The sequence below is a fragment of the Manis pentadactyla genome, chromosome 14, assembly GCF_030020395.1.
Source record: "Manis pentadactyla isolate mManPen7 chromosome 14, mManPen7.hap1, whole genome shotgun sequence".
Lineage (NCBI taxonomy): Eukaryota > Metazoa > Chordata > Mammalia > Pholidota > Manidae > Manis > Manis pentadactyla.
The window spans coordinates 40211769-40225184 of record NC_080032.1 but is presented as its reverse complement, the minus strand read 5'-3'; the positions used below and the strand labels follow the sequence as shown (position 1 = coordinate 40225184).

General features: G+C 35.0%; 1 protein-coding gene across 8 annotated transcripts in view; it reads left to right on the top strand.

Annotated features, from left to right (window-relative positions):
• The window catches only part of ZCWPW2 (zinc finger CW-type and PWWP domain containing 2), a 163247-nt gene that overhangs the window by 8610 nt on the left and 141221 nt on the right, over positions 1-13416 (top strand). For 5 of the 8 annotated variants that reach the window (XM_057491403.1, XM_057491405.1, XM_057491402.1 and 2 more), the window contains exon 1: positions 172-333. The exons of 1 other annotated variant lie outside the window; for it this stretch is intronic. The gene's annotated coding sequence lies outside the window, so the exon portion shown is untranslated. Of the gene's footprint in view, positions 334-13416 lie in introns of all 8 variants that reach the window. 2 more of the 8 variants (XM_036886145.2, XM_036886144.2) reach the window with 2 other exon arrangements.

Genomic DNA, 13416 nt, shown 5'->3' with positions numbered 1-13416 from the left:
CCGCCGGAGAATACCCGCTACCCAGCAACACGCGCGCGAGACGGGGGCCCACCGGTGCCAGCCTCGTCAGCACTCGCTCAGACAGGGAGTCGCGCGCGGCCGGAAGAGGGGCTTCCGCTAGCTGCAGGTTCGGCGCCGGGGCCGCGAGCGCAAACCGGAACTCAGTCCCCAGCTAGCTCCGAGGGCGTTCTGGAAGCCTGCGCTTTCGGGGCGGAAGGAGCAGAAAGCAGGAGCGACGTACTACGTTTCCCGTGAGCCTCCGCGGCGGGGCTGGGCAGCGACGCGTTGGAGGCGGTGGCGGCGCGGTGAAGGCGCGGAGGCGGAGCTGAGGGGGTAAGAACGTGTCCCGGTTGGCTTTGTCGGCGGCGGTCTTATGTGGGGGCGTCCCCGAGAGGGTGTGGTGCGCTTTGAGTTGGCTTAATAGTGCCCTCCTGGGTTTACAGCGCTGTCCCCTGTGTGGCCGGGAACCGAGAAACCTGTAACAATGCGTGTTTGAGGTGGGACGCGTCACCCCCGCGGCAGCCTGTTTTCCGTGCGCTGCTGTGACCCCTCAGGCCCTCTTTTGAAACACAAATTCGGCAGATTACTCAAGGTCCCATGGTTATTCAGCACACTGGTTTTTTTAATTTTTTTATTTTTATTTTTTATAAGAATGTGAAGATCAGTGAATTTAGAGCAGAGCTATGAGATTTGGAGATTGTGCCCGGCCGCCCTGGAGTTGCTACCATCCTTGGTTATTTCCAGGTGATAAATGGTCCTGAGCTGTAGTTACGGGTCGTTGAATTCGTTACTATTTGGGGGTCTCAGCCAGAGGGAAGCCCTCAAGTTCTACGGCTATTTCTAGAGTTAAGCGAATAACAAAGAAACAGTAATGATCTAGAGTTTATTCCCTAATTGGCAAAGTGCCATTTAGCGACAGTGACGCCCCTTGTTACCGTCTTTGGTAGTATTTTGTCAGCCGAGGGCTTATATATTGTTTAACTTGATGTTGTAGTGGAAGATGTTTGAGCCTCGCCTTTTAATTCATCAGCTCACCTGTCAGTTCGTCAAAGGATGAACTAAAATGTAGGGTTTACTTTAAATTGCTTTAATTGTTAAGCCTCCCTTTTCGGTTTAGATTTACGTGAAAATTCACAGCTGCTAACGAACGAAGACCACAAACTTAAAGTTACATGATATTTTTTAAATATTTAAAAATCTGTGTTAATGTAATGACTTAAATCCATTCACTTCAATTTATCAGGCTGGGGCATGAAAGAAAGCAATATTTTTAATATTTTGGACAAGGCTCAGTCCTTTTTTGATTGCCTGGGTAATGTGCTTGTAAATCACCAAGTGGTGTGCTTTGGCTAGCAGAGATTTGAAGAATGTTAAAAACAGCTGAAGCCCCACAAATCGTCAGAAATAAAATGATAATCTGGTTTCTAATTTGAAGAAATGTTCTGTTTTTGAACCTTGAATAATATGAGACTTGTTGAAAAAGAATGGAAATATATTTTTTTTCTTTTCTCTCTGAGTAAATGAGAAAATTATTTAGCTCAATGTTTTAAAGTTTATCTGAGGGTAAACTTTTTTTTTTTATTTTAAAAATATACACCTCCCTACTATACTTATGAAAAAATGGGTCTTATTAACAAAATTATTTGTCCAGAATGCACAATCCTATCAATTTAGTGAAGTAAAAACATCTTAAATTTTTTCTAGTGGGGAGTGGTACCCCTACCTGATTATGACAAAATATAATTCAGATATTCATTACATTAAGTTAGTTCCTATACAGTAATATGCCATCTATTTTAATTAACTTCAGCAAATAAATTATTAAAACTTGTCACACAGTTTAGTTAGAAGCATATGTTTAAGATGTATTAATCTTGCTGCAAAGGAAAAGACTTCTGATAAGCCAATTAAAAGATACAGCCTTGCTAGGGAAAAGACAGTGGTTAGATAATCATTAAAAAGACAAGCAGGAAGTTGTAAACTACTTAATGAAAGTCATGATTCCTGTTACACTGTGTGCATCCAAATCTAGTGTATCTGAGGCAGCAGTTTTCAAACTGGGCAACACATATTCCTAACCTTTATCCTTGGAGGTACATGAAGGCTTTCCAGTGGGTATGTAAAGGATAATTTAAGGGTATTAATTCACAGGCTGTCATCTTGCCTATTTTCTTCTCTAAAATTGATTTGCCTGAGTATGTGCCTGCACCAGACACCTGTGCCCTTAACTGTTAGGTAATTGTCCCTCTCCCACTGTACCAATAAAGCAATACCTTTAATCTGACCTTAATCTTGTTTAGAAAAAGAGTGATTCTAATGACTGGGTAGCTAATTCTTTTGCAAGAATGGTAATTTCTAATGGCTTTCAAGAATATTTTGGAAAGGCCCAACTGATTGTCAGGTGATCATTAAAAATAATTTTTGATGACATAACCCTGTGTGATTTGGGGTACATAGCTTGTAGTTCAAAAGAATGATTGTTAATATAACCAGAAGTCCTACTCCCAGATAATTTGGAATGGAAAAATACACAGTATAAGAAGAGAATTAACCCTTTTTCTTTCTATCAATAAATAATATTCATCCTGGGTACCTGATGTAAATGGGGATGGGGAGGAAGGCCCTATCCATTTCTTTATGAGATGCATTTCCAATAAAAGCTGACTTGGTATTTTATAATGATCATAATATATGATAGGTTATTTGATCAGTAGTGTTTTAGTAATTTAAGGATAACAACAATACTAAGGAAAATTTTTAGAACTTACAGTCTCAGGGATTTTAAAATACACTTTTTTTTGTTGCAGGGAAATGTGGTAAGATGATCAATTTAAAATATTTTCAAGCAGTAAAATGTTGGTATAAGCTTATTGGGGAAAGTGAGATAAAAATATGAATTCAGGGAGAAAAGGACTGCTATCAAGTAACCAGCTGTGAAAGGAGTTTGTTCATGTGTTTTTTGAATGGATGGATGATAGTGGATATCAAATTCCTATGACATTTGCATTCCATTTGTAACAGAGATAATATGCTACTGTCTCTCCCAGCTAGCCAGGTCCTGGACATAAAATCTGTGCCTCATAGTAACTTTTTGACTTGAAATGCTTTGCACTCAATAGAAATTAGCTTCTAACAGAGCTTTCTTTTTTTTCTTCTTCTTCAAAATAAAACATTGGTATCATCTTGTATGCACAGTTATTAAATGCAGTGATTTTCTCATGGAAGCATATAAGTGAAGAAAAATTTAATAGTCCTGGAAAGCCGTTGATGTGAGAAGTGGGGAGAAGAAATATGAGAACAACTAACAGGAGAATAGCAACAGAGAGCACAGTATGGGGTTGATAGATTGTACAGAGTAAGATAAAAGATCCAGTAGAGGGAATCCTATACTCACTAAATGAAGTAAGAGCAACCCCCCCTCTGAGGCTTGATAGTTATACCTTTGCTGTTTGGTATAGCAATTCACTAATCTATTCAATATTTAAAAGATACTTATTAAACACCTGCCCTGTGCCAGACGTTATTTTAGACACTGAGATGAAACAGACAAAATGACTCTTTAGTGCATAAGGAAGTAAAATCTATCCCAGAGAAATAAATCACCAAGACAAAGACCTATGTGAAATTTACCGTGACATTAATTTTTTTGTGACAGTATCTGTATGTGCCTATGAAGAAAATAAACTTTTTTTTCAATTTAAAATGGGAAGAGAGGAAGAAATAATTCTATTTTGAAATATTCACAACAAAACTGTAGAAACTAAGAAGACAAAGTCATCTTTTCAGAGGAAAGACATTTTAAAGCTACCAAATAAACAACAATGAAAGGATGACAAGCTTCAGTAAGCTCTATAGAAAGAAATTAAGCTAGATTTTTTAAACAGATGAAGGTGAAGCAAAGGTGAAGGAGATTTTCCAGACCCATTGCACAACTCACAAGCTGTGAAAGTGAAATTATTGACTTTGTAATAATTACAAAATTTAAGACATAATTTCTGGTTGTAATTTTTTAAATCATCTGTGAATAATTAATTGATTCTTCAAAGTCCCAAAACAAAAAGACGTGTTTGTTTTTTAATTCACTGTTGTTATTAATCATTTCCTCTTGACAATCGTTTTACATCAGTCTCTTTTGGCTTTAATAACCTCTCTCTCTCATCCATTGCCAATCTATTATCTGATTTTATGGATTCTACCCCTTAGATTCCATAGTCATTTTTCTGCTGTGCTTACCATCCTTAAATCCTGTTTCATAGTCCCTGCTGTGCCACAGTTTCTTATCTGTCTTATTGTAATAGTTTCTTCTAGTTCTCCCCCCTTTTTATGTCTTCCAATTCATGCTTTATATGGATATCTAAATAGTTTTTTAAGAATGTAAATCCTACCATTACATTTCTCCTCTCAAACTCTTGAAATGACTCCTTAGTCATTTCATGTTTTAAAAGGCCATTTTTAGTCTAGTCCAGCCTTTTTTTTTTTGGTATTATTAATATATAATTACATGAGCAACATTATGGTTACTAGATCCCCCCCATTATCAAGTCTCCACCACATACCCCATTACAGTCACTGTCCATCAGCATAGTAAGATGCTATAGAATCACTACTTGTCTTCTCTGTGTTATACTACCTTCCCCATTACCCCCTCCCCCCACTACATTATGTGTGCTAATCGTAATGCCCCTTTTTCCCTTATCCCCCCACTTCCCACCCATCCTCCCCACTCCCTTTCCCTTTGGTAACTGTTAGTCCATTCTTGGGTTCTGTGAGTCGGCTATCTAGTCCAGCCTTTTTTTTCTATCAGCTCCTATAAATACTGCCAACTCAGGCATTGAAATTCGTTATCTTTACTCATCTAGTTATTATACAGTTGATACTGATTATGATTTTATAATACTTACTTTCTTCGACTGTATTGGTATTTTGTAAAAATTTTAAACATTCTCAGAGAATTGAAGAACCCCAGAAAAATTCTCTAACTTCAGTTTGAGAATTATGGCTCTATTTCTCATGTATTTGTCCTAAAATGAAATCACATTTAGAAGGGTTCCTATATCTCCAGATAATGGAAATCATGAGAATGTATTGAGTCATAATTTTTTTTGCATAAATATTTTTGGGAATATGTGCCAGAAAGTTGTTATTATTTTGACACCAAGTGCTCCCTAGTAGAAATCAAAGATGTTCATTCCCTTTGTGCCTAAAATACAAAGCTTTTTCTCCCAAGATCATCCTAAACTAGCATCAGAATTCTCAATTGGTCTCCAAAATCTTCCTAAAGAATTGCATTGCTACTAGCATGTTATGGGCAGAAGTCAGAAGTTTCCACCTTATCTTATTCCACCAATCCTTTTTTTTGGAATAATCCAAATTTCCTATTTGAAGAAGTAATTCTTTTATTTCCCTTACAAGATAGTTTGCTATATTTATTATCTCAGATCAGGTGAGAGATAAGGGAGAACTATACTTACCTAGAAAACAACTGTACATTGAAGAAGTTATTGATATGGTGAGCATAGTAACTCATTTACTATGAGATGATTACTCAAAACTAAAAGACTTCTAGAAGCCAGATTATCCTTTGCTTTTATCATTTTTTAGTTTTGATTTTTAATACTTTTTAGATGAAAATGGAAATGAAGTGAGCATATCTACACCAAATATTGTATTTTAACTTGGGAAACAGAAATAGGACTTAAATTATCGGTAACTTTTGCATTCATGAAAAATGTAATTATTTTTTGACACTACTTCATTCACTAAATTGAAACAGTTACTGTTTTGATTAATATTTTGTATAAAGGTATGAAACATAGTACAAAGTTCTAAGGGAATGAAACATTTTTGTCTATGCAAATAGGAAGAGAACTGCAGTTTCCCAGATGGAGCAAACTCACTTTAAAGATAGGAATATGGGTCTTTGATTTCGGGGACAAAATAATGGCTTGAATTGAGAAAAAGAGGAAAAGGCCTACAGAAAAATTTTGTGCCTCTTTGTTTCAAGTGAATTACTAGAATATTGCATAATCCTTATTTTCTAAAGATAAAACTCAACAATGAAAATCTTTGAAAGATTACAAATAACTTTCAACTTTACAAAAACTGTGAGGTATTCACTTTTTTCAGAAAAGAAATACTATAGAGCAATAAGGAAATTGTCAACTATATACCATAGCATTGGACATATTTATGATGTATTCATGAAGTGTTCTTTTAGTTAAGAGTTAGCAAAAGTGTACTTTTCCTATGCACAACTTAGATTATGTCAGTCCCAAATCTCCCTTTTGCTGAGAAAATAATAAAATTTTAAATATTGGATATGACACATAATCTTATTAATAATAATTTTGTCACTTCTCTTGATGTTTTAATAAAAATATTTTAGGAAACAGACTTAAGTGACATAAATTTTATTGCTTTGTACACTGTAGGATGATATACTTAAAACCAAATATATCAGTATTGCGTTAAATGTACACAGACTCCTTGAAACAAGGATTGTCATATTGGATGAAGAAAAAATAATTTCTGATGAGAAGAGAACTGTGGAAAATAGCAAAGGACAAACAAAATAATGATCATCAATAATCTAAAGTCTAACATAGTCTGATATAAAATATTAACAGACAAAGCAGGTTTCAGAAAAAAAACTACTTCCACCAGAAGATTAAAAAAAATTCTAAGTTTGTATGCATCTAATAAAAGGGCTTCAGAATACGTGAAGCAAAGCTAGATAGAACTAAGATGCAAAGCCACAACACTGGAAGATTTTAAAGTATTTCCCTCACTGACTGATAGAATAAAAAAGAAAAAAATGCATTAAGGAAAGGAAATAGATTGTTAGAATTAACATTATTAACATTAAGTACAATAGGATGGTTGTTATCAGAAACAAAACAAAATGGAAAATACTATCTTCAAATTAATATAAAACTTCAAGGGACCCTGAATAGCCAAAACAATCTTGAGGAAGTAGAACAAAGCTTGAGGCTCCACATTTGCTGACCTCAAAACATTACAATGCTGCATAATCAAAACAGTATGATACTGGCATGAAAACATATGTACAGATCAATCACATAAAATAGAGAGAGCCATGGGGAAAACCCTCATGGTCAAATAATTTTCAACAAGTGTTGCAAAGACCATTCAATGGGGAAAAGGCAATCTTCAACAAACGATGTTTGGAAAATTGAATATCTATATGCAAAACAATGAAGATGGACTCTTCCTCATACCGAATACAGGGGATCAAAGCCCTAAAGAGCTAAAACTATTGCGCTTTTAGAAGAAAAATAGGAGGAAAGCTTTAGGACATTGGATTTAGCAGTAAATGTTTGGATATGACACCAAAAGCACAGGCAACAAAGAAAAAATGGATAACTAAAGGTCTAAAGCCAATTACTAACAAAATTTTTTAAAGATCTTCATTTAGTGATGCCAGTTTTGGAAAAATACTTGGAATGTATTTCTATGTACATTCATGAACAGTCTACATACATAATTGAGTAAATAAAGAATGTAATTTCAGCTTTAAAACTTAAAACTACGCCTATGCTTAAATAGTGTACATAATGACATGGGAAAATGTTCACAGTAAATTAAGAAAGCAAATTGCTAAGTCCTGTTTAAGATTACAGACTCATTTATATATCCTTTCCATCTTTTAAAATAACAGTTAAGACGTAAAGAAGAAAATACATAACAGAAAAAGGAGTTGAGTTGTCAGTGGATAAAGCATTTCAACAAATATTCTGAGAGAAACTGGGTATGAACATGTCAAATGAAATGGAGCTGAGGGAGCTTCAGCACAGAATATATTGGAGAGGAATCTACAGTGGAGATGGGAATCAATCTTCCCTCAGAGATCATGGTGAAACTCTGCAGGCCCTAAATGAAAGGTGGAAGATGAATATGAGATTTTTGGATGTCTCCTATGAAACTAATTTATTCTCATCTCATGCAGAGAGGCAGGAAGTCCAGGGTTTCTTCCCAGGCCAAAAAGAAGAGGACCCTTTCTAAAGAAATTGAAAAGAAAATTGGACAAACAGGGAAAAAAATTCAGTTGATTTCTTTCCAGGGTAAGAATCCCATCTCATTACAATTCTCAGTGCTTCCTGATGTGATATATTGAAGATGCATGTTCTCAGTTTGTGTTCATACAATTTAAAGTTACTTATATTTTTACATTCTCATTTTAAAATTCTTTAGTGATAGATTTTTTTTCTTAGTATTTGTGCAGTGATTCTTGAAACATTAATTATGCAGGTACTAGAACCCAGAGTAAAAAAGTTGTCACTCAGCATTTATTAGAATTATGATACTTATTTCTAAAATAAGGAAAATAAATGACAAGGTCAACTGAGGATGGACAGAAATGTCTGTAGGGAAAAATAAGCCAGTCTGAAATTAATACTCTTCCTGTTCAACCTATAGATAAAGTTTTAAGCCATTGAAAACACTGTTGTATTTGATAGACAGTCCAAAGAACCTAATTTTAATTATCCTTGTTGTATTTGTTGCTTAGTCTTACAAATCTCAAAATAATACTGAATCAACTGGGATATTCTCAGCCATCCAATAGAGACCTAAATCCTACAGATTGATTACAAAGGTTTGAAGTTGGCGTTTAGCATAATCTATCAGATTTCTAATTGTTAACTATTCCTTGAAAAATTTTGGAGAAGAATATAGTTGCTACAAAAGATATCAGCCTTTAAGTATGCCAGTAAGCTGTTTCTTTCCATGCTACTTTGAATTCTAATTTTGGATGAAATACATCAGTTCTCTTCATTACTAAATAAGAAAAGAAAATATTAAGCATCTTGGAGCATTTATTAAGCTAGGACCTACCCAGTAGTATCTGTATAAACTAGTTCCTGAATGATAAAATTATAATTTTGCACAGATAATAAACTCTTAATAAATTTCTGTTGAGTCATTAAGTATAATCCAAGGTTGACAAACAGGTACAAGTTTATTAGGTAAATGAAGGAATAGTGAATGTTAAATTTATAGAGAAGATTAAGAATAAATGAATTTTAAAGTTTAGAAGCAAACTAGAAATTATTTGTTGAGCACTTAAGGAAAATCATGAGGACAAAATAGAGTGCTCTTATTCTGTATCGGTTTCCATATATTTTGATTTTCTTTTCTAACTACAGGTATAACTCACTTAAAAGCAGTCTAGAAAGGAAGCCAAACATTTATTATATGTCTTTACTGTACCAGGTGCTTAAATGGTTTTCTTCATATGCTGTTTAATTTCATCATTACAACTAGCCTATGAATTAAGAATTATCCTCAACGGATACAGATATAAAGTGATATTCAAATCATTTAACTGACTTGCCTTAATTTAAAAACCTCAGGAAATGTAACCAGAATTTAAGTCCAGAGTTACAGATGATATTCAGTTGATAAGCACAGTCATCCTGGTTGTTAGGTGTTTTGAATATCAACACTGCCTAAGTCAGTCCAACTCTGAAGTTTCTATTATTTCCATTATTTCGTAATATTATAAATTTCACTCAGTGCTTCTCTTTGGCAAGTACTGTTAGGTGCTAGGGATATGGTGGTTAACAAGGTAGATTTGAACCTTGCTCTAAGTGAACTTTTTTGGTCTTTAGAGGACATTAAATTACAGTATGATGTATTAAGTGGTATGTAAAGGGGGTAGAAACTGCTGAGATCATATTGTAGGGGCATTGACTCCTGCTTACCATTTTTCACGTTGGCTTAGATACTGCTCTTAAGTAGCTTGCTCCCCCAACCTGAAAGTTTCAGGTAGGTGTGCACATATGCTTCCATTGCATTCTGCATTTGTCTCATAATAGTATTTATGTTACTTGAGAGGGATCTTGTTCTTTGCCTCCTAATTATGTTTCGCTCATTGCAAATGCTCAAGAAGTATTTCAGAACAAAGAAAATAGAATCGGTCTGAAATTGTGGTAAATAAGTGAGAGTAGTTTTAGAAAAGCTTTGCAATATTGAGAAGTGATGGAGATGTCCTTGTAAAGTAAAAGGAAAGCTTGTCTTGTGAGAATGAGAAAGATATGAGATAAAGGTTCACAGTAATCACTGTGAGAATGCAAGAGGAAAGAGAAAAAGAACTCATAAAACTGATAACCTTAAAAATGTGCTAAGGGTTCATCTGAGGTTGGAGTCCATGAAATTGTAGTGATATCAAAGAGGCATGACGAATTTCCTCCAAGAGTACCTCTCATATGCAAGAGATCAGGGACGAAGCCTATATTCATTAGGAATGTTTTGGCCTCAAGTAATTGGAAAGTCAACAAATAGTGGTTTAAACAAGTAAGGGTTGCTTTTCTCACATATCTGAGAGAGCAGATATATAGAATGAAGGTAAGACTCCTAAAGTAAAAAAACAAAAAACAAAACAGTCCTCAAAATGTTACTGTTTCTCCCTTGAATATCAACAGTTGGAAATGGTTTATCTAGTGTTTTTTCTGATCTCTTGTTATTTGCAATACTTTTTACGTTAAAATTGATCATTGAAATAGAAATTTAGAAGGAAAAATCTCTGTTCTGTTTTTAAAGCATATTTTTTTCATGGCAAATCATGTTAACAAACAAAACTTGAACATCATTAAGGAACCCAGAACATAAAAAGAAATGATTGTATACTTTAAATGAGTGAATTTTATGTTATGTGAGTTATATCTCAAAGCTGTTAAGAGAAAAATAGGATACTTCCCCACCCCCTCCAAACAGCAAAACTTAAAGAATAGAAAAATTGGACCATTTGTAGCACAAGGAAAATGAAGAAGTTTCCTAGAAGATGGCTTTCTGGCTTTGGAGGTGGAGGGGAAGGTAAATTGTAATGGGTTAGGCCTAATCTGTTGCCACAATTATTAGATTGAATCATTGTTTTTTTATACGAGGCTGCTTCTCTCCTCAACCACCTGCATAACATGTTATAACTTGCTATGATCCCACAATGCTCTTCAGGTTTCTCGTTTCTTTACATTTCTTTCCCATCTTTTCACAGAAAAAAAACACCCTCGAAGAGTTAATCTAAAATTGTTTTCTCCATTTCCTTATTTCACTGTTATACTTCAGCATGCTCCAGTGAGGGTTTTATCCCTACCACCAACCTATCACTGCTCTCAGATCATCAGTGACTTCCATATTTAAATTCAACTGCTATTTCTGTGCTCATTACTGAAATCCTGAGCTACATCTAACACAATCAAACACTTGTTTTTCTGGAAATATAAATGCCACCAAATTTGATGCAGTTACTTAGTTCGAAAACATAGTCAATCTTGATCCCTACCTTTCTCTTATTCCCTATATGCAATATACCAATGAGTCCTACCTATTCTACCGCTAACACATACTGAACCACTCCACTTTTCTTAAGAACTATATTTCTACCAAGATCAAATTATCATCTTTCCCAAATCTATTCTTTATACTGTAATTTAATATATTTTTTAAATGTAGACTTTGTTGAGCTATACCATATATACAAAAAAAGTGCAAAAATACAGATGAACAATTCACAAATTATCACAAAGTAGTACAGTTGTATAACCTCATTGAGGGCAAGGATGAATCTCTCCCTCACTCATTACCTGTCACTTGAATGCAGTAATGGTTGTGCAACTATGTGAATATACTAGAACTATTAAATTGTATACTTAAATGGGTTGATTGTATGGTGTATATGAATCATATCTCAATAGTGCTGTTATATATTTTTAAAAAAACAAACCAGTCATCCTGTGCAACATTGAATTGCACAGGTCCAGGAGAGGGAAAAATGATCTTTGAGTTTATCCAGTGAAGGTCAAAAGTAGAGAGCTTTCCTGAAGACTTTAAGGGAGTAATTTTATTGCTGGGCCATAGAATCAAAGCTAGAGAAGAATAGAAATGAAGATAGAGCCAAATTAATGTATGAGTACATTACTTTAAAAATGATTGGTTTTAATGGACTTGTAGGGAGAATAAGAGGATCAAAGAAGTTTGCAGTTCATATTTTTGGAGGTGACATTACTGGGAGAAAGTGCGTATAAAAGTGGTTAAAGTGAAGGGAGCAGAAGTAGAGGAGAGTTGAAAGTCAAAAGAGAGAGCTAAAGACTGAATCACTTCTGTGCTCCAAGTTGCTACTGATGCCTTCTTAAGAATTCTTTATTAGTAGTAAAGTATAAGTTTGTGTAGTAATTCCTGTCCACATAAACTAACTCTGCCCTAACCTGATCTTGTAATTTCTAATTCTTCATTTTATTCCTCCATACCTTGCTAAGGGCCCATTTCAAAAATCTCGAAGTCTAAATATGATGGAAGATTATTTTCCCTTCACTTTACTGTGTAGGTTTTCACTTGACCTAAGAAGCCCAGCAAATCGTCACCCTGTAGTATACAGTTTCTTCTGGGGAAGTTGGCAGGGGATAGAGAGATAGACTGAAATACTGCCACAGAAGTAGTTCTTTGCAGCTTTGAGTTCCTTATGAATTCCAAATTCTAGACACTATAGATCCTTATTTAATCTCCAGCATTTTCATCCTCTGGGGCCTGACTCTGTTAGAGCATTTGTTTTATTCCACCGTAATTCAAATGCCTTTTCTCCCATTGCTGGCAGTGTTCCTTATTAATGTTTACAGTTTATGATAGTAAACACCCCCTTCTAGTGGTGCCACATACCTCCTCTCTCAGACCAGGAAAGACAACATTAACAATTTGATATCTGTGAAGGCTGGATTAAAATGAATTCCTAGCCTGTACTCCTTGATAGAATACTTCCATTTATAATTCAGCCTAAATTCTGGTTTCCATATGCAAATGTGTAATCTTGAGCCCTGAATTCCCAACTTGAATTCACTTTTTTTATGCCTTAAAATAATTACCAGAGAAACATCATAATTTGTGAAAGGTTGGTACCCAGCCCTCTGAATGGTTATAGTGAAGTTTATATGTGTCTGCTCCAGGGTAATGATTTAATCGGAAGTAGAATATTCTACCAACGGTCCAAAATCCCATCTGGTAGTCCTTCAAATATACCTCAAATCTAAAGGCTTTCTTCTTCACACCCTAGTAAGGCCAGCTCATTGTTACATTAAAAAAATACAAATTCTATTTTTAAAAGCATTGAATATTAATTTAAGTCTTTAGGATCTAGATCTGTACTAGGTGTTTCTCCTTGGCTTGTAGATGGTCATCTTCTCCTTGTGTCTTCACATTGTCTAGCCTCTGTACTTGTCTGTGTCCAAATTTCCTCTTCTGATAAGGAAATCAGTCAGATTGGGTTAAGACTAACCCTAATGGCTTCATTTTAATTTACCTCTGTAAAGAACCTATATCCAAATACAGTTACATTTTGAAGTACTGATGTTTAGGACTTCAACATATAAATTTGGCATGGGGGTGGAGAGGGAGAGGGGTAGTAATTCA